Raw genomic sequence first — 22,828 nt, 5'->3', positions numbered from 1 at the left:
TTTCAGCACTTTGAACATATAGTGCTTTTCCCTCTGGCTTACAAAATTTCTGCTGAAAAATCTGCTGATAGTCTTATGAGAATTCTCCTGTATGTAACAAGTTGTTTTCGTCTTATTGCTTCTAAGACTCTCTCCTTGTCTTTAACTTTTGACATTTTAAGAAAATGTGTCTTGGTGTGGATCTCTGGGTTCCTCTTATTTGGAACTTGGATCCTGGGCTTCCTGGATCTGGATGCTCTTTCCTTACCCAGTTTAGGGACGTTTTCAGCCATTATTTCTTCAAATAATTTTTCTGCCCCTTTTTGTCTTTTCCTTTTGGGAGCCCTATAATGTTAGCCCATTAATGTTATGAATGTTAGCCCATCTGATGGTTTCTCATAAGTCCCTTAAGCTATCTTCTTTTTTATATTTATTTTTTCCTTTTGCTGCTCTGATTGGGTGAATTTTAGTACCTTGTCAACAAGTTAACTGTTCCTTTTTTCTACTTTGTTTAGTCTCCTTTTGAACCCTGTAGTGTACTTTTCAGGTCAGTTATTCTTCAGCTCTGTAACTTTTGTTTGGTACTTTCTTATATTTTCTATCTCTTTGTTGAATTTCTCACTGTGTTCATTTATTTTACTCCCCTGTTCAGTGAGCATCCTTATAACCATTACTTTGAACACTTTATCAGGTAAATTACATTCTGTTAAGGTTTTCTTTTTTTCCTGAGCTTTTATTCTTTTGTTTGGAACATATTCATCTGTTTCTTCATTTTCTTGACTCCCTGTGTTGGTTTCTTGAAGTAGATTAAACAACCACTTCTCTCAGTGTAAAAGGAGTGGCCTTGTGTAGATGAATCTTGTTCAACCCTGCCCTAGCCTCTGGTTGTCTCTCAAACCTTTGTGATTGTCCAAGCAACTATTATACTTTTAATAGCTCCCAGTAGTTAAAGGTGTGCCAAGACCTGTACTACACATCCCAAAAGGGGAGGCTCTCAGTCAACACTTAGATTCAGACAGATTGGAAGCCAAACCCCGAGACAGCAGATTTTAAAGTTTGCAAATATCTACAGTCCTGTGGGACCACAGGCTGGTCTACAGTCCTGTGGGACCACCAACCACCAGAGCCAGGTGATCTGGAGGTGTCCCCTCGGCAGAAGTCATACAAATCAGGGCTCCAGACAAGAATATAAGCTCTTTTCTGGGACGTACCACTGAGCCTTAGTGAGAAAGAGGGAAAGTGCAAGGATGGCATCCACTGGCCTGTGTTCCCTGAGATCAGCTCCATAGACCCCTAGATGTGTGCCAGACCTGAAGCTGCCCCTCAGGCCAAAGCTCCAGGAGATTCAACTAGGCCTCTTTCACAGAATGACCGTGGGTGTGTTTCAGTCTTCTGTCTGCGCAGTGTCCTGGATTTGGTAGCCTGCCAAGAACTACCTCTCCAATTCTTACAGTCCCTTGGGACCCAGGAACACAAGACCCTCTGGCCACCAGAGCAGAAGCAGTCAAGGTACGTCCCCTGGTTGGTAGCTGCAAAAACCAGAGCACCAGATGTAAAAGCCAGGGCACCTGACACATGTGAGAGCTCCCCTCTGGGAGATGCTGGTGTTCCGGAGGATGGCAGAGCCCCCCCTTCTGAGGTCTGTGGAAAAGATTACAGGCAGCCCTTAGATGTGTGTTTAATTAGAAACTTGCCCCTCAGGCTGCATCTGTGATGTGATGATTAGTTAATAGGCCTCTTTCACAGAGAGATTGAGCTCCTGGGTCTCTTGCTCTTGCTGTGCCCTGGGAATGTTAGCTATTTAAGAACTCTTTTTCTTTGGTTATAGTTCTACGGGCTACCAGAGCCAGATCATGTGGAAGTGTCCCTTGGCAGCAGCTCCAAAAATGAGGGTGCCAGACAAGGGTATAAGCTCCTCTCTGGGAGATACTGGTGAGCTGGTGAGGCAGAGGGAGAGCACAAAGATTGTGCCCACCAGCCTCTGTTCCCTGAGACCGCTTCCTTAGGCCATTAGTTGTGTATCAAACCAGAAGCCCATCTCTTAGGCCAAAGCTCCTGGACCAGCAAATAGGCTTCTCTCACAGAATGACTGGGAGGGTGTTTGAGTCTGCTGTGCAGTGCCCTGGGCGTGGTAGCCTACCAAAAACTGTCTCTCTGATTGTTACAGCCCCAGGGGACCTAGAAATGCATGCTCTCCTGGCCTCTAGAGTCAGGCAATCAAGGGGCATCCCCTAGACAATGGCTGCAAAACTCAGGGCATCAGACACATGTAAAATCTCCCTTCTGGGAGATCCTGGTGCTCGAGATCACAGCAGAATTAAGAGCATGAAGACGATGCCCACTGGCTGTAGTGAGGAAGTAGGGGAGCATAAAAATGAGGCCTATAGGAATAAAAGAGAAAGAAAAAGAGGGCGTCTGTTGGCTAAGCAAGGCGGAGTGACAGCACATAGATGGCCCCCACCAGTCTCTGTTTCTGGAGAGTGTTTCAACAGCTCTTAGATGTGTGTGTAAAAATAGATGCCTGCCCCCCAGGCCAATGCTTTAATACATGAAAACAAACCTCTTTCACTCAAGGTCTAAATGCAATCTGCTGCCTCAGCTGAGCCCTGGGGAGGGAGAGTCTAAGTGTGCAAGCCCTTCTAGAGCCATTTCTCAGATTGCTACAGTTTTGTGGGTCTTGTGGATGTGAGCCTGGTTGGTTTTCAAAGCTAGGTATTTGGGGGTTCATCTCTCAGGTGCAAGTATTAAAAGTTGGAGTGCTTGATGTGCGATTGATACCCTTCAATCCTCAGGGAGAAGCTCTGGGTTTTGAATTCCCTCCTGATTTGGGGTCACTGTATCAACAGTGGTATGTATAGCAAGATTGTGTCCCAGCCATTCCTACCCCCTTTTTTTTAAAATTTTGTTTATTTTATTTTGGGCTACGTTGGGTCTTTGTTGCTGCGCGCAGGCTTTCTCTAGTTGCAGCGAGTGGGAGCTACTCTTCATTGCAGTGCGCGGCCTTCTCATTGCAGTGGCTTCTCTTGTTGCGGAGCACAGGCTCCAGGTGCATGAACTCAGTAGTTGTGGCTCGCAGGCTCTAGAGCGCAGGTTCAATAGTTGTGGCACATGGGCTTAGTTGCCCTGCAGCATGTGGGATCTTCCTAGACCAGGGCTCGAACCCATGTCCCCTGCATTGGTGGGCAGATTCTTAACCACTGTACCACCAGGGAAGCCCCCTACCCATTTTAATGTGGTTTTCTTCTCATTTGCCCAGTGTAGTCCATGCTCAGCCAACATTTAAGTTTTTTTCCAGAGGAAGTTTATTCATATGTAGCTGTAGACTCGGTGGGTCTGTGAGAGGTGAGTTCAGGATCTTTCTATTTCACCATCTTGAACCGGAAATCGAATTCTTATATAGTGATCTTGTATCCTGTAAATTCACTTAACTCACTTACGGGCTCTAGTAGAGTTTTTATAGATTTCATCAGATTTTCTATATAGGGGAGCATGACATTTGTGAAAAAAAGGCAGTTTTACTTCTTCCCTTTCCAATATAGGTGGTTTTTATTTCTTACCTCTTGACCTTATTGCACTGGCTGGAATCTTTAATGTTGAGGTTTGGCATCTTTGTCTTCTTCCTAATCTTAGGGGAAAATTGATTCAGTTTTTCAGAATTTAGTATGATGCTAATTGTAGGATTTTAAGTAAATGCCCTTTAATGCGTTGAAGACTTTTCCTTCTATTCCTACTTTTCTGAGAGTTTTTGTCAGGAATGGATGTTGGATTTTCTCAAATGATTTTCTGCATCTATTGACATAATCAGAAATAATTATTTATATATTTATAGATGAATATTCTTTAGTTTGTTAATATGATGAATTATACACTGGTGGATTTTCAAGTGTCAAAACAATCTTGCATTCTTGAGATAAACTTCACTTGGTCAAATGTATTACCCTTTTTATAAATTTTGGATTCAATTTGCTAAAATTTTGTTTAGGATTTTTGTGTGTGTGTGTGTGTGTTACATGGGCCTCTCACTGTTGCGGCCTCTCCCATTGCGGAACACAGGCTCCGGACGCGCAGGCTTAGCGGCCATGGCTCACGGGCCCAGCCGCTACACAGCATGTGGGATCTTCCCGGACCGGGGCATGAACTTGCGTCCCCTGCATCAGCAGGCGGACTCTCAACCACGGCGCCACCAGGGAAGCCCTCTGTTTAGGATTTTTGATATCTGTGTTTATAACATAGGAATATTGGTTTGCCATTTCTCTGTAATATCTTTGTCTGGTTTTGGTGTCAGGGTAATTCTGTAATCATAAAATGAGTTGGGAAGTATTCTCACCTTTTTAATTTTTTGAAAGAGTTTATGAAGAATTTGTAAATGTTCAGTGGCATTCACCTGTGCTGCCCTATGGGCCTGCAGTTTTGTGGGAATGTTTTAAACTACAAATTCAATTTCTTTAATAGATAGGCTCTTCGGGTTATATATATTTCTTCCTTGGTAAGCTTGGGTAATCTGTGTCTTTCAAGAAATTTACCCATTTTATCTAAGTTGTTGGATTTACTAGCATAAGGTTGTTCATAATATTTTCCCAGATTATTATTATTACACTTATGTGAAAAATCTCATGGGTAATTTGATAGGGATCACATTAAATCTGTAGATTGCTTTGGATGTCCTCTGAGGCATTTTATTTGCATGTGTGTATTACATCCCTAGAAAAAGATCCAAGTATTTTCCCTCCAGTGTGTTTTCGTCTTGCTTCTTCCTGGTCCATGATGCCAGCTGAGGTTGTCAGTACAATGAAAAGAAAGTGATGGGATGGGAGCACGTTATTCTGACATTTTTCTAGGTCTTTGAGTTGCACGTCAAATCTGGGGCTGATCACAGTTATTTAGCCTGCCTATGAGGCTCACAACAATTTCCCCAGCCCCGTGATCATCGATGATTTCAAATTTGCCAATGTAACCATGATTCATCATCACAGTTAGAAACCTGACGATGACTTTGGAGCATGGCCTAATAAGAACCTGGCGTTTGCCTCTTTTTTTGGCATTGTTGATACTGTTGAGCGTATCAGCCAGGACATTCATGCACACCAATATGGCGGCACAGAAAGATGGTGGAAAGAGCAGGATGGCCATTTTAACAATATTCTTCCAATCCAAGAGCCTGGGATATCTTTCCATTTCTTTGAATCATCTTCAATTTCCTTTATTAATGTTTTATAGTTCTCAGTATATAAGTGTTTCACCTCTTTGGTTAGTTTTATTCCTAAGTATTTTATTTTTGAGGGATGCAATTTTTTTTAATATAAATTTATTTTATTTATCTTGGCTGCATTGGGTCTTCATTGCTGCATGTGGGCTTTCTCTACTTGCAGTGAGTGGGGGGCCATTCCTCCTTGCAGTGCACGGGCCTCTCATTGCGGTGGCCCCTCCTGTTGTGGAGCACAGGCTCCAGGCACGCAGGCCTCAGCAGCTGTGGCTTGTGGGCTCCAGAGTGCAGGCTCAGCATTTGTGGCACACGGTTAGCTGTTCCGCAGCATGTGGGATCCTCCTGGAACAGGGCTCGAACCCCTGTCCCCTGCATTGGCAGTCAGATTCCTAACCACTGCGCCACGAGGGAAGCCTGGGGGGTGTGATTTTAAAAGGGATTCTTTTTTTACATTCCTTTCTGATATTTCATTTTTAGTGTAAAGAAATGCAACCGATTTCTGTATGTTAATCTTGTATCCTGCTACCTTGCTGAATTCATTGATCAGTTCTAGGGTTTTCTATCTATAGTATCATGTCATCTGGATATAATGACACTTTTACCTCTTCCCTTCTAATTTGGATAGTTTTTATTTCTTTTTCTTACCTGAGTGCGTTGGCTAGGACTTCCAATACTGTGTTGAATAGAAGAGGTGAGAGTGGGCATCCTTGTCTTGTTCCAGATTTTAACAGGAAGGCTTTCAGCTTTTCACCCCTGAGTATTATGTTGGCTGTGGGTTTGTCATAAATGGCTTTTATTATGTTCAGAAATGTTCCCTCTTTACCCACTTTGGTAAGAGTTTTTATCATGAATGGATGTTGAATTTTGTCAAATGCTTTTTCTGCATCTACTGAGATGATGGTGTGGTTTTTGTCTTTTGTTTATGTGGTGTATCCCATTGATTTGCATACGTTGAACCATTCTTGTGAACTTGGGATGAATCCCATGTGGTCATGGTGTATGGTCTTTTTTATGTGTTGTTGGATTCGGTTTGCTAATATTTTGTCGAGAATTAGTCATTTAAAAAATATGGTAATAGACCAATGTAACCCAATACAGATTGGGGTTTAATAGATGATAAAGATGGAATTTCAAACTAATGGAGGAAAGGTAGACTATTTAGTATATGGTATTGGCACGACTGATTGGGCTTTTTTTTGGGGGGGTAGGGGTGGGGCTTGATCCCTCCCTCATTCTTATATCAAAGTCAACTATAGACAAAACAAAAATTTAAAAGCAAAAGTATAAACATAAGAAAATATGAGTAAATTATTGATATCATCTAAGAGTAGGAAAGACCTTTCTGAAATGACATAAAATACCAATTGAAAAATCTGATTAAAACAAAATTGAAAAAAAACCCCACAAAGCCAACAAGTCTTATCTAGAACAACTAAAAACACCATAAACAAAATCAAAAGGTATATTGGGAAAACTATTTATAACTTTTTATAACTTATATCATGGGAAAATGGAGATTATATATATATATATATATTTATAGATAGATATAGATAGATCTCCTAAAAATCAGAATGAAAAAGTCCCTAGTAGAAAATAATGGGCACAGAACGTGAACAGATAATTTAAAGAAGAAATACAAATGATTGAGAAACATAAATATAGGCTCAACCCCAGTAATATAATGATGGTTTAAATTAGAGCAAAAATAAAATACTATTTTTCTTGCCTACCGGATTTATGAATATTAAAAAGATTTTCAATATCCAATAAAGTCAGCCCTTCATATACTTGGGTTCTGCATCTACAGATTCATCCAACCATGGATCACAAAAACTCAGGGAAAAAAAGTCCCAGAAAGTTCCAAAAAGCAAAACTTGAATTTGCGATGGGCTGGCAACTCTTTTTTTTTTTTTGTGGTACGCGGGCCTCTCACTGTTTGTGGCCTCTCCCGTTGCGGAGCACAGGCTCCGGATGCGCAGGCTCAGCGTCCATGGCTCACGGGCCCAGCCGCTCCGTGGCATGTGGGATCTTCCCGGACCGGGGCACGAACCCGTGTCCCCTGCATCGGCAGGCGGACTCTCAACCACTGCGCCACCAGGGAAGCCCCAAGGACTGGCAACTCTTTACATAACATTTACATTGTATTTACAACTATGTATTCAGTATTTGCATTGTATTATGTATTGTAAGTAATCTAGAGATGACAAAGTATCAGGGAGGATGTGCATAGCTTATATGCTAATACTACACTGTTCTATGTAAGGGACTTGAACATCCAAGGATTTTGGTATCCATAGGGTTCCTGGAAACAATCCCCCTGAGAATACCGAGGGACAGTTGTATATGGGAGTGTGATAATTCTGTACTACTGTAACAGAGACAAAACAAAGTGGTTTAACAAAGATGCTCAAAGATGATCTGTCTTCCTGCTCTCAGGGCTTTTGCAACTTTTGCTCCATAATGCCAACAGCCCCTTCCAATTTATGTCCTGTCTTGCCTTGGATTGATGTGGCTACATTGTGCTCTCCCAGGCTGGTCTTAAGTCATGCCCAACAAGGGTCAGACGTTTCTTGTCTGAATGGGGCTGCTGTTCTCATGTTGCACATGGGCCCCTTGCTTCTCCTCCTCTCCTGGCAGTACTGTGTGGAAGGCAGGCGTGTGGTCAACAGAGAGTGAGAACCTGGTCTAGGAATGCAGTGATTCTGGCCTAAAGAGCTCAAGAGAAGTCACTGTTGGAAAATCTGTTGTTCTATTTTCATGCTATAAAATTCCGAATGGTAAATTTTACATGACTAGAAAATGAATGATGGTTCTTGTTTTCCTGCATACTCAGGGTAAGACTTGCTCTCATCATCAAAGAGCACAGTGTCCCTCTCTGACAGTCACTGGAAGTGGCTGGATGCTGCACTCTAGGGAGCAATAATGTAACCAGCATTAAATAATTGGTACTGGAGGACTGCATAGGTGAGATGACCTATATTGTTTCAGTATAAATTCCCAAGAATTATGGTATTTAAAGTAATAACACAGTTGCTACTTTTTTCTCCAGGTGGGATATAATATTAGCCAGAAAGAGTGATTTGTCAATAAAGAAGAGCTAGTTCCTGGACCTGAACAGGAAAATATGATGCATTTATTAAACAATAAACAAATATTTAAGTACTTTCTACTCATTATTTTAAATCTTAATCAATAAATCTCTGTACTTTACATGGACCAATAAATTTTGTAATACATTTAAAAGTTAAATTGTTTACTTTGTAACCAGAAAGAAGTACAGGTTTTTTAAAAGACTAGGAAGAATTACACCAAAGTTTTATAGTGATTGTGTCTTGAGTGTTGGCTTCTTAAGAGACTTTTTGGTTTCTTTTTTATATGTTCTATAATGTGGTCACAATAAACTAGAAGATAATAACTTGGATATGGCCACATAGCTAATTAAGTAGAAGAAACAAATTCTCCTTGAGTTCAGAGGCCATACTCTTTTTTTCTCTTAAAACAATTTAAAAAGTAATAAAAGGTATATAATTCAAAACATACAAAAGGACTAGTGAGAAATAAATCTTCCTCCCAATCTGTTGTTCAATTATCTAGTTCTTTTCCTCAGAGGCAGCCACTGTTAGTTTCTTTGTATCCTTCAAGAGACAGAAAATGTAGCTCTGTGTGTGTGTGTGTGTGTGTGTGTGTGTGTGTGTGTGTGTGTGTGTGTGTGTTTTTAAACACAAATGACAAATACACACACACTCTTCAGTACTTTGCTCTTTTCATTGATACATCCTGGAGATCTGATCATGTCAGTATATAGAAAACAGACAACTGTACATTATTATATTAAATGGATATTTGCACCATGATTTATTAACTCATCCTCAACCTACTGCTATTTCAAAGAATATTGAACTTAATAATATTCTCACACATATGCTTAGAAATACATGTGAGAGTATATAGGTGGGATAAATTGCTATAAGTGGATTTGCTAAGTCAAAGGGGATACTTATTTAAAGTATATTGCTAAATTACTCACTTCAGAGGTAGTCCTAGTTTTACACTTTCACCAAAAAAAGCATGTATATCTTTCACCCCAAGCTTGCCTACTTCCTAAACTTTGCCATTTCCCATGCTCTTTTTAGTGTAGCACACTGCCTGGCTCTGAGTCCCAATTCTAGCATTTACTAGGTTTGTGACTTTTGGAAGTCAATTTAATGTCTCTGAACCTTCACCCTTAATGAAGATAATATCCATTTTCCATAGTTTCTATCAAAGGTGATATGTGAGAGACCAAACATTACACACATGGTAGGCAGAATCAGTATTTTTATATATTCTACATATAAATAACTCTTGTACTTTTCTTCCACTTCTCCACTTCTATTCTTAGACAGCAACTGTTGTGGCTTTATTATTCACCTACTTGCTTTCAGTATCTTTTTCACATGTCGTCCCCCCTTCCCTCAAATCTGATGGTCAAATGAATCTTCCTGAATTCAAGTTCTAGTTGTTACTCCCCTGCCTTAAAAAACAAAAACAAAGCCAAAGCCAAACCTGTGTAACTAAGTGGAAATTCTGTACCGTATTCTCCATTATCTAGCCCCACTCTACCTTCCTAAGTGATTAGAGAGGTGCTATCACAAGTGCATCTGCTATCCATATATTGATTAATACCAGACAGATGCTTTGCTAATTAGTACAGCAAATGTCAGAAATGGGTTTTTATTAAATTGATGGCTTGTCATTAGCATGATGAATGTTAGAAATGGACTCTCACTGAGAAATTACAGATATTCAAGATATGTATTAATAGATTGGCTAAAATGTTCAGACACTCCCCATTATTTTGTGAACTGGGTGTAAGTTCTATGTGCTTTACCCTTAGAGGTGGTTCCCAAATTTTGAACACCCAGCAGTTCCATGGTCAGACTTCGGGTCTAACGCATTTCTGGTTGTTTCATGTCCATTTAAAGGAATATTATCACATCTGGTATGAGTGAACCTGTCATGCAAAGTGTGATCAAATCACCCAAACTGGTGAAGAGCAGGACTTCATCAGAGTTACAAAACAAGTTGTATGACAGTTTTGTGCTTGCTTGTAGTAATGCTCAGCAAAGGTGTGAGAGGCAGAATTTGATCTAAGACTGACTTTCATCATATCGTGTTAAACAAGGGTGCGGGGGAATAGCTACCTCTCATCCATGCTAAACTTTTTTTTGCCAGTAAAATCCCTAAGAGTTGTACATGACGACATTGTCTTGGATCAGTTGGGAATAATTGGATGTACATTTATAACATCGTGAACTCCCCTCTCAATTCCAACAGTATTAAATCTGCATATCACTTAGTGCATTTCAAAATTTGTCTTTGTGGTCCACTTTATACCACTGGTAGACTAAGTTTCTTAAAAGAAATTTAAAAAAATTGTTTACCTTTTGACCCCCTTCACCCATTTCTGCTCCCTCTTCCCCCAACTACCCCTGGCAACCATCAATTCATTCTCTGTATCTATGAGGTCGGTTTTTTGTTTGTTGTTAGAGTCAGTATTTAAGAGAGATCATGCAGTATTTCACTTGACATAATTCCCTCGAGGTCCATCATGTTGTCACAAATGGCAAGATTTCAATCTTTTTTATAACTGAATAATATTCCATTATTCCATATATATATATATATATATATATATATTCACATTTTCTTTATCCATACAACTATTGATGGACACACTTAGGTTGCTTCCGTATTTTGGATATTGGAAATAATGCTGCAATGAATATGGGGATACGTTTATCTTTTTGAGTTAGTGTTTTTATTTTCTTCAGATAAATACCCAAAAGTGGAATTGCTGGATCATATGGTAGTTCTATTTTTAATTTTTTGAGAAACCTCCATACTGTTTTTAATAGTGGCTGCACCAGTTTACATTGCCACCAACGGTGCACAAGTGTTCCCTGTTATCCACATCTTTGCCAACACTTGCTATTTTTTGTCTTTATAGTAATAGCCATTCTAACAGGTTTGAGGTAATAACTCATTGTGGTTTTGATTTGCATTTTCCAGATCATTAGTGATGTTGAGATTCTTTTTTAAAAAGTTTTTTTATTGAAACATAGTTGATTTACAATGTTGTGCTAGTTTCAGGTGTACAGCAAAGTAATCTAGTTATATATATGAGTGTGTGTGTGTGTGTGTATATATTTTTTACATTCTCTTCCATTATAAGTTATTACCGATATTGAGTATAATTCCCTGTACTATACAGGGAGTCCCTACTATACAGCAGGTCCCTGTTGGTTATCTATTTTATATATAGTAGGGTGTATATTTTAATCCCAAACTCTTAATTTATCCCTTCCCTCCCCTTTGGTAACCATAGTTTGCTTTCTATATCTGTGAGTCTATTTCTGTTTTGTAAATAAGTTCATCTGTGTGATATTTTAGATTCCACATATAAGTGATATCATATGGTATTTTTCTCTTTCTGACTTACTTCACTTAGTATAGTAATCTCTAGGTCCATCCATGTTGCTGCAAGTGGCATTATTTCATTCTTTTTTATGGCTAATATTCCATTGTATATATATATATATATATATATATATATATATATATATATATATATATATATATATATATATACCACATCTCCTTTATCCATTCATCTGTTGATGGACACTTAGGTTGCTTCCATGCCTTGCTATTGTAAATAGTGCTGCAATGAATATTGGGGTGCATGTATCATTTCAGATTATGGTTTTCTCCAAATATATGCCCAGGAGTGGGATTGCAGGATTATATGGTAGCTATTTATTTATTTTACTTCTTTACTTACTTACTGCACCACGCAGCATGCAGCATCCCTGTTCCCCGACCAGGGATCGAACCCATGCCTCCTGCACTGGAAGCACAGAGTCTCAACCGCTGGACCACCAGGAAAGTCCTGGTAGCTCTATTTTTAGTTTTTAAAGGAACCTCCATACTGTTCTTCGTAGTGGCTGTATCAATTTACATTCCCACAAACAGTGTAGGAGGGTTCTCTTTTCTCCACATCCTCTCCAGCATTTATTATCTGTAGACTTTTTTTTTTTTTTTTTTTTTTTTTTTTTTGCACTGCGGGATTTTAGTTTTCTGACCAGGGACCAAACCTGTGCCGCCTGCGATGGTAGTGTGGATTCTTAACCACTGGACTGCCAGGGAAGTCCCTAGACTTTTTGATGATGGCCATTCTGAGTGGTGTGAGGTGATACCTCATTGGAGTTTTGATTTGCATTTCTCTAATGATTAGTGATGTTGAGCATATTTGCATGTGCTTTTTGGCCATCTGTATGTCTTCTTTGGAGAAACGTCTATTATTTTTTTTGGCTGCATCAGGTCTTTGTTGTGGCTTGCAGCCTTCTCTCTGGTTGTGGCGTGCGGGTTTTCTCCAGTTGTGGTGCGTGCGCTCTGTAGTTCTGTCACACGGGCTCTCTCGTTGAGGCACATGAGCTCAGTAGTTGCGGCATGCGGGCTTAGTTGCCCCATGGCATGTGGGATCTTAGTTTCCTGACCAGGGATTGAACCTGTGTCCCCTGCATTGGAAGGCAGATTCTTTACCACTGGACCACCAGGGGAGTCCCTAGAAATGTCTGTTTAGATCTTCTGCCCATTTTATTATTGGGTTGTTTTGATATTGAGCTGTATGAGCTATTTGTATATTTTGGAGATTAATCCCTTGTTGGTCACATTGTTTGCAAATATTTTCTCCCATTCTGTAGGTTGTCTTTTCATTTTGTTTATGATTTCCTTTGCTTTGCAAAAGCTTTTAAGTTTAACTAGGTCCCATTTGTTTACTTTTGTTTTTATTGTCATTACTCTAGGAGGAGACAGATCCAAAAAGATATCTGTGATATGTTTCAAACAGTGATCTGCCTATGTTTTCCTCTAGGAGTTTTAAAATATCTGGTTTTACATTTAGGTCTTTAATCCATTTTGAATTTATTTTTGTGTATGGTATTAGAGAGTGTTCTAATTTCATTCTTTTACACACAGCTGCCCAGTTTTCCCAGCACCACTTATAGAAGAGACTGTCTTTTCTCCATTGTATATTCCTGCCTCCTTTGTCTTAGACTAATTGGTCATAGGTGCGTGGGTTTATTTCTGAGCCTTCTGTCCTGTTCCATTGATCTATGTCTGTTTTTGTGCCAGTACCATACTGTTTTGATGACTGTAGCTTTGTGGTATAGTCTGAAGTCAGGGAGTCTGATTCCTCCAGCTCCATTTTGCTTTCTCAAGATTGCTTTGGCTATTCAGGGTCTTTTGTGTTTCCATACAAATCAAAAATTTTTTTTGTTCTAGTTCTGTGAAAAATGCCATTGGTAATTTGATAGGAATTGCACTGAATCTGTAGATTGCCTTGGGTAGTATAGTCATCTTGACAATATTGATTTTTTCTATCCAAGCACACAGTACATCTTTCCATCTGTTGTATCATCTTCGATTTCTTTCATCAACATCTTATGGTTTTCAGAGTACAGGTCTTTTGCCTCTTTAGATAGGTTTATTCCTAGGTATTTTATTCTTTTTGATGCAGTAGTAAATGGGATTGTCTCCTTAATTTCTGTTTCTGATATTTTGTTGTTAATGTATAGGAATGCAAGAGATTTTTGTGTATTAATTTTGTATCCTGCAACTTTACTGAATTCATTGATGAGCTTTAGTAGTTTTCTGGCAGCATCCTTAGAATATTCTGTTTATAGTATCATGTTATCTGCAAACAGTGACAGTTTTACTTCTTCTTTTCCAATTTGCATTCTTTTTATTTCTTTTTCTTCTCTGATTGCCATGGCTAGACTTTCAAAACTATGTTGAATAAAAGGGGTGAGAGTGGGCATCCTTGTCTCATTCCTGATCTTAGATGAAATGCTTTCAGCTTTTCACTGTTGAGAATGATGTTAGCTGTGGGTTTGTCATATATGACCTTTATTATGTTGAGATAGGTTCCCTCTTTGCCCACTTTCTGGAGACATTTGTTTCTTTTTTTTTTTTTTTATCATAGATGGATGTTGAATTTTGTCAAAAGCTTTTTCTGCATCTATTGAGATGATCATATGGTTTTTATTCTTCAATTTGTTAATGTGGTGTATCACACTGATTGATTTTCAGATACTGAAGAATACTCGTATCCCTGGGATAAATCCCACTTGACCATGGTGTCTGATGGTGTATGATCCTTTTAATGTATTGTTGGATTTGGTTTGCTAGTATTTTGTTGAGGATTTTTGCATCTATGTTCATCAGTGGTATTGGCCTGTAATTTTCTTTTTTTGTGGTATCTTTGTCTGGTTTTGGTACCAGGGTGATGGTGCCCTCAGAATGAGTTTGGGAGTGTTCCTTCCTCTGCAATTTTTTGGAATATTTTCAGAAAGATAGGTGGTAACTCTTCTCTAAATGTTTGATGTAATTCGTCTGTGAAGCCATCTGGTCCTAGACATCTGTTTGTTGGGAGTTTTTAAATGATTGTTTCAATTTCAGTAGTTGCGATTGGTCTGTTCATGTTTTCCATTTCCTGGTTCAGTCTTGGGAGATTGTACCTTTCTAAGGAGTAGTCCATTTCTGTTTGGATGTCCATTTTATTGGCACATAGTGGCTTTTCGTAGTCTCTTAATGTCTTTTGTATTTCCGTGGTGTTTGTTATAACTTATCCTTTTCCATTTCTAATTTTATTGATTTGGGCCCTCTCCATGTTTTTCTTGATGAGTCTGGCTAAAAATTTATCAACTTTGTTTATCTTTTTCATGTATCTGTTGGTCATCTGTATGTCTTCTTTGGAAGAATGCCTATTCAGATCTTCTGCCCATTTTTAAGTAGGTATATGTATTTTTTCCTATTAAGTCATATGAATGCTTTATATATTTTGGATATTAATCCCTTATCAGATATATTATTTGCAAATATTTTCTCCCATTCAGTAGGTTACCTTTTCATTTTGTTACTGGTTTCCTGTCCTGTGCAGAAGCTTTTTAGTTTGATCTAGTCCAACCTGTTTACTTTTGCTTTTGTTGTTTTTGCTTTTGGTGTCAGATTAAAAACATCATTACTAAAACCTGTGTCAAGGAGCTTACCACCTATCTTTCTTCTAGGAGTTTTGTGGTTTCAGGTCTTATGTTTAAGTCTTTAATCCATTTGAGTTAATTTTTGTGTATGGTGTAAGATAGCGGTCCAGTTTCATTATTTTGCATGTGGCTGTCCACTTTTCCTAACGTCATTTCTTAAAGAGATTGTCCTTTCCCCACTGTGTATTCTTGGCTCCTTTGTCATAAATTAATTGATCATATATGTGTGGGTTTATTTCTGGGCTCTTACTTCTGTTCCATTGACTTGTGTGATTGTTTTTATGCCAATAACGTACTGTGTTAATTACTATAACTTTGTAATATAAGTGGACCCTTGAACAACATGGGTTTGAACTGCATGGATTCACTTATACCTGGATTTTTCACTAAATACACACTACAGTACTACGCAAGCAGTGTGGAACTGCAGATATGGAGGACTGACTGTTAAGTTATACACACAGATGACTGTGTGGCAGGTTGGTGCCCTTAACCCCTCCATTGTTGAAGAGCCAACTCTAGTTTGAAATCAGGGAATGTGATGCCTCCAGCTTTGTTCTTCTTTCTCAAATTTGCTTTGGCTATTCAGCGTCTTTTGTGGTTCTATACGAATTTTAGGATTGTTTGTTCTATTTCTGTGAAAAATGTCACTGGAATTTTGTTAAGAATTTTATTGAGTTAGTAGATTGCTTTGGGTAGTACGGACATTTTAACAATATTCTTCCAATCCATTAGCACAGGGTATCTTTTTATTTGTGTTGTGTTCAGTTTCTTTCATTAACATTTTGTACTTTTCAGTATACATGTCTTTCACCTCCTTGGTTAAATTTATTGCTAGGTATTTTATTCTTTTTGATGTAATTGTAAAAAAGATTGTTTTCTTAGTTTATTTTTCTGATAGTTCATTATTAGCATATAAAAATGTAAGAGAGTTTTTGCATTGATCCTGTATCCTGAAACGTTACTGAATTCATTTATTAGTTCTATCAGTTTTTTGGTAGAGTCTTAAGGGTTTTCTACATATTGTATTATGTCATCTGTAAATAGTGAGTTTTAGTTCTTTCTTTCCAATTTGGATGCCTTTTATTCCATTTTCTTGCTTAATTGCTCTAGTTAGGACTTTCAATACTATGTAGAATAAAAGTGGTGGAAGTGGGCATCCTTGTCTTGTTCCTGATCTTAGAGAAAAAGCTTTTAGCATTATACTGTTGAATATGATGTTAGCTGTAGGTCTGTCATATATGGTCTTTGTTATGTTGAGGCATGTTTCCTCTATCCCCACTTTGTTGAGAGTTTTTATCATGAATGGACAATGAATTCAGTCAGATGTTTTTCTGCATCTAATGAGATGATCGTATGATTTTTACCACTCATTTTGTTAATATGGACATTGAAACATCCTTGCATACCTGATATAAATCCCACTGGATCTTTTTAATGTATTGTTGAATTTGGTTTGCTAATATTTAGTTGAGGATTTTTACATCTGTGTTCATTAGGGACATTGGCCTGACATTTTCTTTTCTTGTGGCATCCTTGTCTGGTTTTGGTATCAGGGTAATGCTGGCCTCATACATTGAGTTTGGAGGAGTTCCCTCCTCTTCTGTTTTTTGGAAGAGTTTGAAAAAGGGTTGGTATTATTTCTTCTTAGAATGTTTGATAAAATTCACCAATGAAGCCACTTAATCCTGAACTTCTGTTTGTTGGGGAGTTTTTGATTACTGATACAATCTTGTTACTAGTAATCGGTCTGTTAAGATTTTCTGTTTCTTCACAGCTGCCTTGAAAGGTTGTATGTTTCTAGTAATTTATCCATTTCTTCTAGATCATCCAATCTGTTGGTGTATAATTGTTCGTATTGGTCTCTTCTAATCTTTTGTATTTCAGTGGTATCAATTATAATTGATTATATTTTATAATTGATACCACTTTCATTTCTGATTTTATTTGAGTCCTCTTTTTTCTCTTGGTGTGTCTAGCTAAAGTTTTGTCAATTTTGTTTATCTTTCCAAAAAGCAGCCCTTAGTTTCCTTGATCTTTTTTATTGTCTTTTTAGTCTCTATTTCATTTATTTTTGCTCTGATCTTTGTTATTTCCTTTTACTAACTTTGGTCTTTGTTTGTTCTGCTTTTTCTAGTTCCTTGAGGTATATAGTTAGGTTGTTTGAGACTTTTCTTGTTGTGTGAGGTATGCATTTATAGCTATGAACTTCCCCCTTTAACTGCTTTTGCTGCAACCCATAAATTTTGGTATGTTCTGTTTCTTTCTCTTTTTTTTGGTCTCAATGTATTTTTTAAAATTTTTTCAATTTTTATCTTTATTTTTGGCTGCATTGGGTCTTCATTGCTGCACGCAGGCTTTCTCTAGTTGTGCCACGTAGGAGCTACTCTTCATTGTGGTTCACGGGCTTCTCATTGCAGTGGCTTCTTTTGTTGCAGATCACAGGCTTTAGGTGCACGAGCTTCAGTAGTTGCAGCACACGGGCTCAGTAGTTGTGGCACACGGGCCCTGGAGCGTGCAGGCTTCAGTAGTTGCAGCACGTGCACTCAATAGTTGCAGCACATGGGCTCTAGAGTGCATGGGCTTCAGTAGTTGTGGCACATAAGCTTAGTTGCTCCACGGCATGTGAGATCTTCCTGGACCAGGGATCGAACCAATGTCCCCTTCATTGGCAGGCAGATTCTTAACCACTGTGCCACCAGGAAAGTCCCTCAAGGTATTTTTTTTCTTTTGACTTCTTTGACCCATTGATTGTTCAGTAGTATCTTGTTTAATCTCTACATATTTTTGCATTTTCCAGTTTTCTTTGTGTAACTGATTTCTAGTTTTATACTGCTGTGGTCAGAAGAGATGCTTGATATGACTTCTCCTAAATTTATTAAGACTTGTTTAGTGGCCTAACATATGATTTATCCTGGAGAATGTTCCATGTGTACTTGAGAAGAATGTATATAGTGCTGCTTTGGGATGGAATGTTCTGTATATATCTGTTAAGTTCACCTGATCTAATTTGTCATTTAAGGCTGTGGTTTCTTCATTGATTTTCTGCCTAGATGATCTATCCATTGACATAAGTAGGGTATTAAAGCCTCCTACCATTATTGTATTGTTGTCTATTTCTCCCTTTAGGTCTTTAATATATGCTTTTTACATTTAGGTGCTACTATGTTGGGTGTACAAATATTATGTCCCCTAGTTGGATTGACCTCTTTATCATTTTGGAATGCCCTTCTTTGTCTCTCATAATATTCTTTGTTTTAAAGTCTATTTTGCCTGATATAAGTATAGCTACCCCTGCTTTTGTTGTTGTTTTCATTTGCATGGAATATCTTTTTCCACTGATTCATTTTCAGTCTGTGTGTGTCTATAAATCTGAAGTGAGTCTCTTGTAGACAGTATATAGATGGGTCTTGTTTTTCTTAATCAATTCGTCCACTCCATGTCTTTGATTGGAGAATTTAGTTCATTTACACTTAAAGTAATTATTGATAAGTAGGAACTTATGGCCACCTGTTCATTGTTTTCTGGTTGTTCTGTAGTTCCTCTCTGTTCTCATCTTCTCTTCCTCTCCTCCTTTGTGGTTTGATGACTTTCTTTACTGGTAGACTTAAATTCCTTTATCTTTTATATATCTACTACAAAATTTTGCCTTGTGTTACCATGAGGCTTACATATAACAACTTATATCTGTAGGAGTCTTAAGTCAATAACAGTTTAAGACTGATCTCATTTTAAAGCTCTACATTTTTACTCTATTCCAACCAACGAACTTCTATGTTTTTGATATTACATTTATATTTTTTATCTTGTGTTACTTAATTATTGTAATCAGTTATTTTTACTTTTGTCTTTTAACCTTCATACTAGCTTTAAAATTGATTAACCCTTTTCTGTATTTATCTTTCCAGTGAGATTCATTCTTTCATATATTTTCTTGTTACTAATTAATACAGTTTCTTTTCAGCTTAAAGAAGTCCCACTAACATTTTTATAAGACCAGTTTAGTGGTGATACACTCCTTTAGTTTTTGCTTCTCTGGAAAACTCTTTATCTCTCCTTTAATTCTGAATGATAACACTGTCAGGTAGAGTATTCTTTGTTGGAAGTTTTTTTTTTTTTTCTTTTCTTTCAGCACTGTGAAAGAGTGCCATTCCCTTCTGGCCTACAAAATTTCTGCTGTAAAATCTGCTGATAATCTTATGAGGATTCTCTTGTATGTAGCCAGTTGGCTTTCTCTTACTGCTTTTAAGACTCTCTCCTTATCTTTAAGCTTTGACATTTTAAGAAAATGTGTCTTGGTGTGGATCTCTTTGGGTTCCTCTTATTTGGAACTCTCTAGCCTTCTTGTATCTGATTGCTGTTTTCTTCCTCAATTTAGGGAACTTTTCAGCTATTGTTTCCTCAAACAGTTTTTCTGCCCCTTTCTCTCTTCTCCTTCTGGGAGCCCTATAATGTGAATGTTACCCTATTTGATGGTTTCCTAAGTCCTTAAACTATCTTTTTCATTTTTTTCCCCTCATGCTGCTCTGATAGGGAGAATTCCACTGCCTTGTCTTCAGGTTAGCTGATTATTTCTTCTACTTTATTTAGTCTCTTGCTGAACCCTCTAGTGTACTTTTCAGTTGTTATTATATTCTTCAGCTCTGTGACTTCTGTTTGATACCTTATGTTTTCCAACTCTTTGTTGAAGTTCTGTGTTCATTTATTTTACTCCCCTGTTTGTTGAGCATCTTCATAATCATTACTTTTAACCCTTTATCACATAAATTACTTATCTCCATTTTATTAAGCCTTTTTTCCCCCTGAGCTCTTATCTTGTAATTTTGTTTGGAACATATTCCTCTGTCCCTTTGTTTTCTTGACTCCCTATGTGCAGTAGATAAAACCACCACTTCTCTCAGTCCTAAAGGAATGGCCTTGTGTAGCAGATGAAAGTTGTTCAACCCTGCCTTAGCCTTTGGTTTCCTCTCAAACCTTTGTGATTGTCCAAGCACCTATTATATTGTTAATAGCTCCCAGTAGTTGAGGGTGTGCCAAGACCTGTCCATGTCCCAGGGGGAGGTTCTCACTACCTAGATTCAGGCTGATAGGAAGCCAGATCCTCAGGCAGCAGCTTTTAATACTATGGAAATATATGGAGTCCTGTGGGACTCCAAGTGTAAACGCTATTGGCTCCCAGAGCCAGGAAATCTGGAGGTATCCCTGGGTGGCAAAAAAGCTGTGGCTCCAGACAAGTGTATAAGCTGTTTTTTGGGAGATACCAGCCAGCTGGAGCAAGGCAGAGGGAGAGCACCAGGATGGCATCCATGGCCTGTATCCCTTGAGAACTTCGTAGGCCACTCGCTGTGTGCCAAATTTGAAGTCTGCTTCTCAGGCCAAAGCTCCAGGACAAGTAAAGAGGCCAACTTCACAGAAAGACTGGGGTGAGGGTATATTTCAGTCTGCTCTGTGTGCAGTGTTCTGCCAAGAACTGTCTCTGTGATAGCCACAGTCCTGTGGGGCCCAGGAATGCAAGCCCCCCTGGCCATCACAGCCAGCCAGTCAAGGGCCGTCTCTTGGGCAGAAGCTGCAAAAAGTGAGGACTGGATATAAAAACCAGGGTACCAGACATATGTAAAGCTCCCCTCTGGGAGACACTGGCACTCTGGAGCATGGCAATGAGAGAACTTGAAGATAGTACCCCTCTCCCAGACCTCTGGAAAATATTGACAGCCCCCAGAAGTGTGATTAATCAGAAGCCTGTCCCTCAGGCTGCAGCCATGATTTTTTATAGGTCTCCTGCACAGACTGAACTCCTGGGTCTGTTGCCTCTTGCCATTCTCTGGGGATGGTAGCTATTTAAGAACTCTTTCTCCATTGATTATTGTCCTGTGGGACCCACTGGCATAGGCCCCACGGCTACCAGAGTCAGGCAGTGTAGAGGTGCTTGCTGGCAGCAGCCACAATTGGGGCAAATTGGGGCACCGGATTTTTCTGGTGACACTGATTCTTATAGTCCTATGGGACCAGGAACACAAGCTACCCTGGCCTCCAGAGCTAGGCGATCAAGAGGTGTTCTCCAGGCAGTGGCCAGCAAAATAAGGGCATCAGATGTATGTGAAAGCTCTCACCCGAGGGACAGTTATGCTCTGGAGCATGGCAAAGGGAGAGCATGAAAATAGCACTTGCCAGTCTCTGTCCCCGGAATGTCCTAGCCAGCTCCCAGATGTGCACGTCAAAGTAGATGCCTGCCCTCAGGAAGGCTGATGCTTCAATTCAGGCAGGTGAGCCTTCTTCCCTTTATGTCTGGGTGTGATATGCTGCTTCTAAGCTGGGCCCCGGGGTTGCTGAGTTTGAGCACACCAACCTTTTAAGAGCCATTTTTCAGATCACTGCAGTTTGGGTCTTGGGACATAAGCCCCAGTGGTTATCAAAATTAGATTGTGGCTTGTCTTTCAGGTGTAGGTCTTAAAAGCTGGGGTGCCTGATGTGGGGTTCCAACCCTTCACTTCTCATCAAGAAGCTCCAGGTTGTGAGTTCTCTTCCAATTTGGGGCCCGCCAGGGGTGGGGTTTATGGTGAGTTTGTGTTCCAGCCTCTCCTGCCCTCTTCGATGTGATTTTCTTGCTTGCCTGATGTGTAGTCATCACTCAGCCAGCCTTTAGGTTTTTTTTTAAGAGGAATTTTCCATATGTAGCTGTAGACTCAGTGTGTCTGTGGGAAAAGGTGAGTTCAAGATCTTCAAGATGGGGTTCGCCATCTTGAACCGGAATCTCCACCCTAAACTAAGTTTCTTGATAGTGGAATCATATGCAGGCTCTATTTTTTATTCAAAATACACAGCATAGTGCTTTCCCAGTGGTACACGTAAATAAGGATTGACTACGTGAATAATGGAATAAATATGCTCAAATATCTGTCAGTGTTGTGAGAAAGGGCATTCATTCATGCTACAGTTACTGAGTGCTTACTATGTACTGATAAGCATTTTTCTATGTCCTGGGGAGGTAGCAATCAACACAAAAAAGTCTGTGTCTTCAGAGAACTCAGAGTCTAGTGAAGAAGACAGACAAGGAACAAAATACATAATGATAAGTAGTGATAAATGCTATGAAGAGAAACCAGGGTAAGAGCACAGTAGAGCAGCTTAGGGATGCTATTTTAGATCAGGGTAGAGTGGGGAGATTTGTAGAAATCTTGAAGGCTGTGACAACTGGATTTTTATGAGTGTGATGGAAAACCTACCAAGTCTTTTCTCTGAAAACAATGTCAATAGGCCATAGGGTAATCAGTTATCTCCTTGGGTCTGTGGCAGAGACTCCTGCTTGTCCCCAGTATTCACCATCCCCCTCTTGAGTAACAGTGGCTGAAGTTTAACTAGTTACATAGACACATAAGTAAAGATGACATATTCAAGGCTCTCTTGCAGGCCATCTAAGGTTTCAACCTAAATATATTTATACTTGCCTTATAACTGGTTTCTTTAGGTGGTTTAAACCTTTTTTTCTTTTATTTCTTGACTCATTTAGACTAATTTCCTTGCAGGCAGACAAGGGACTACATTTTCTATCCTTTTGAACATG

General features: G+C 39.0%; 1 pseudogene across 1 annotated transcript; it reads right to left on the bottom strand.

The window, feature by feature from the left end:
* Positions 1-4,347: 4,347 nt before the first annotated feature.
* On the bottom strand, positions 4,348-5,884 carry LOC307188970 (small ribosomal subunit protein uS8-like; annotated as a pseudogene). The gene has a single exon. The product of its transcript is annotated as a small ribosomal subunit protein uS8-like (transcript).
* Between the last annotated feature and the right edge of the window lie 16,944 nt (positions 5,885-22,828).

This window comes from Stenella coeruleoalba (assembly GCF_951394435.1).
Source record: "Stenella coeruleoalba genome assembly, chromosome: 7".
Classification (NCBI taxonomy): Eukaryota; Metazoa; Chordata; class Mammalia; order Artiodactyla; family Delphinidae; genus Stenella; species Stenella coeruleoalba.
The sequence above is the reverse complement of the archived record's forward strand: the minus strand, read 5'-3'. Positions and strand labels throughout refer to the sequence as shown.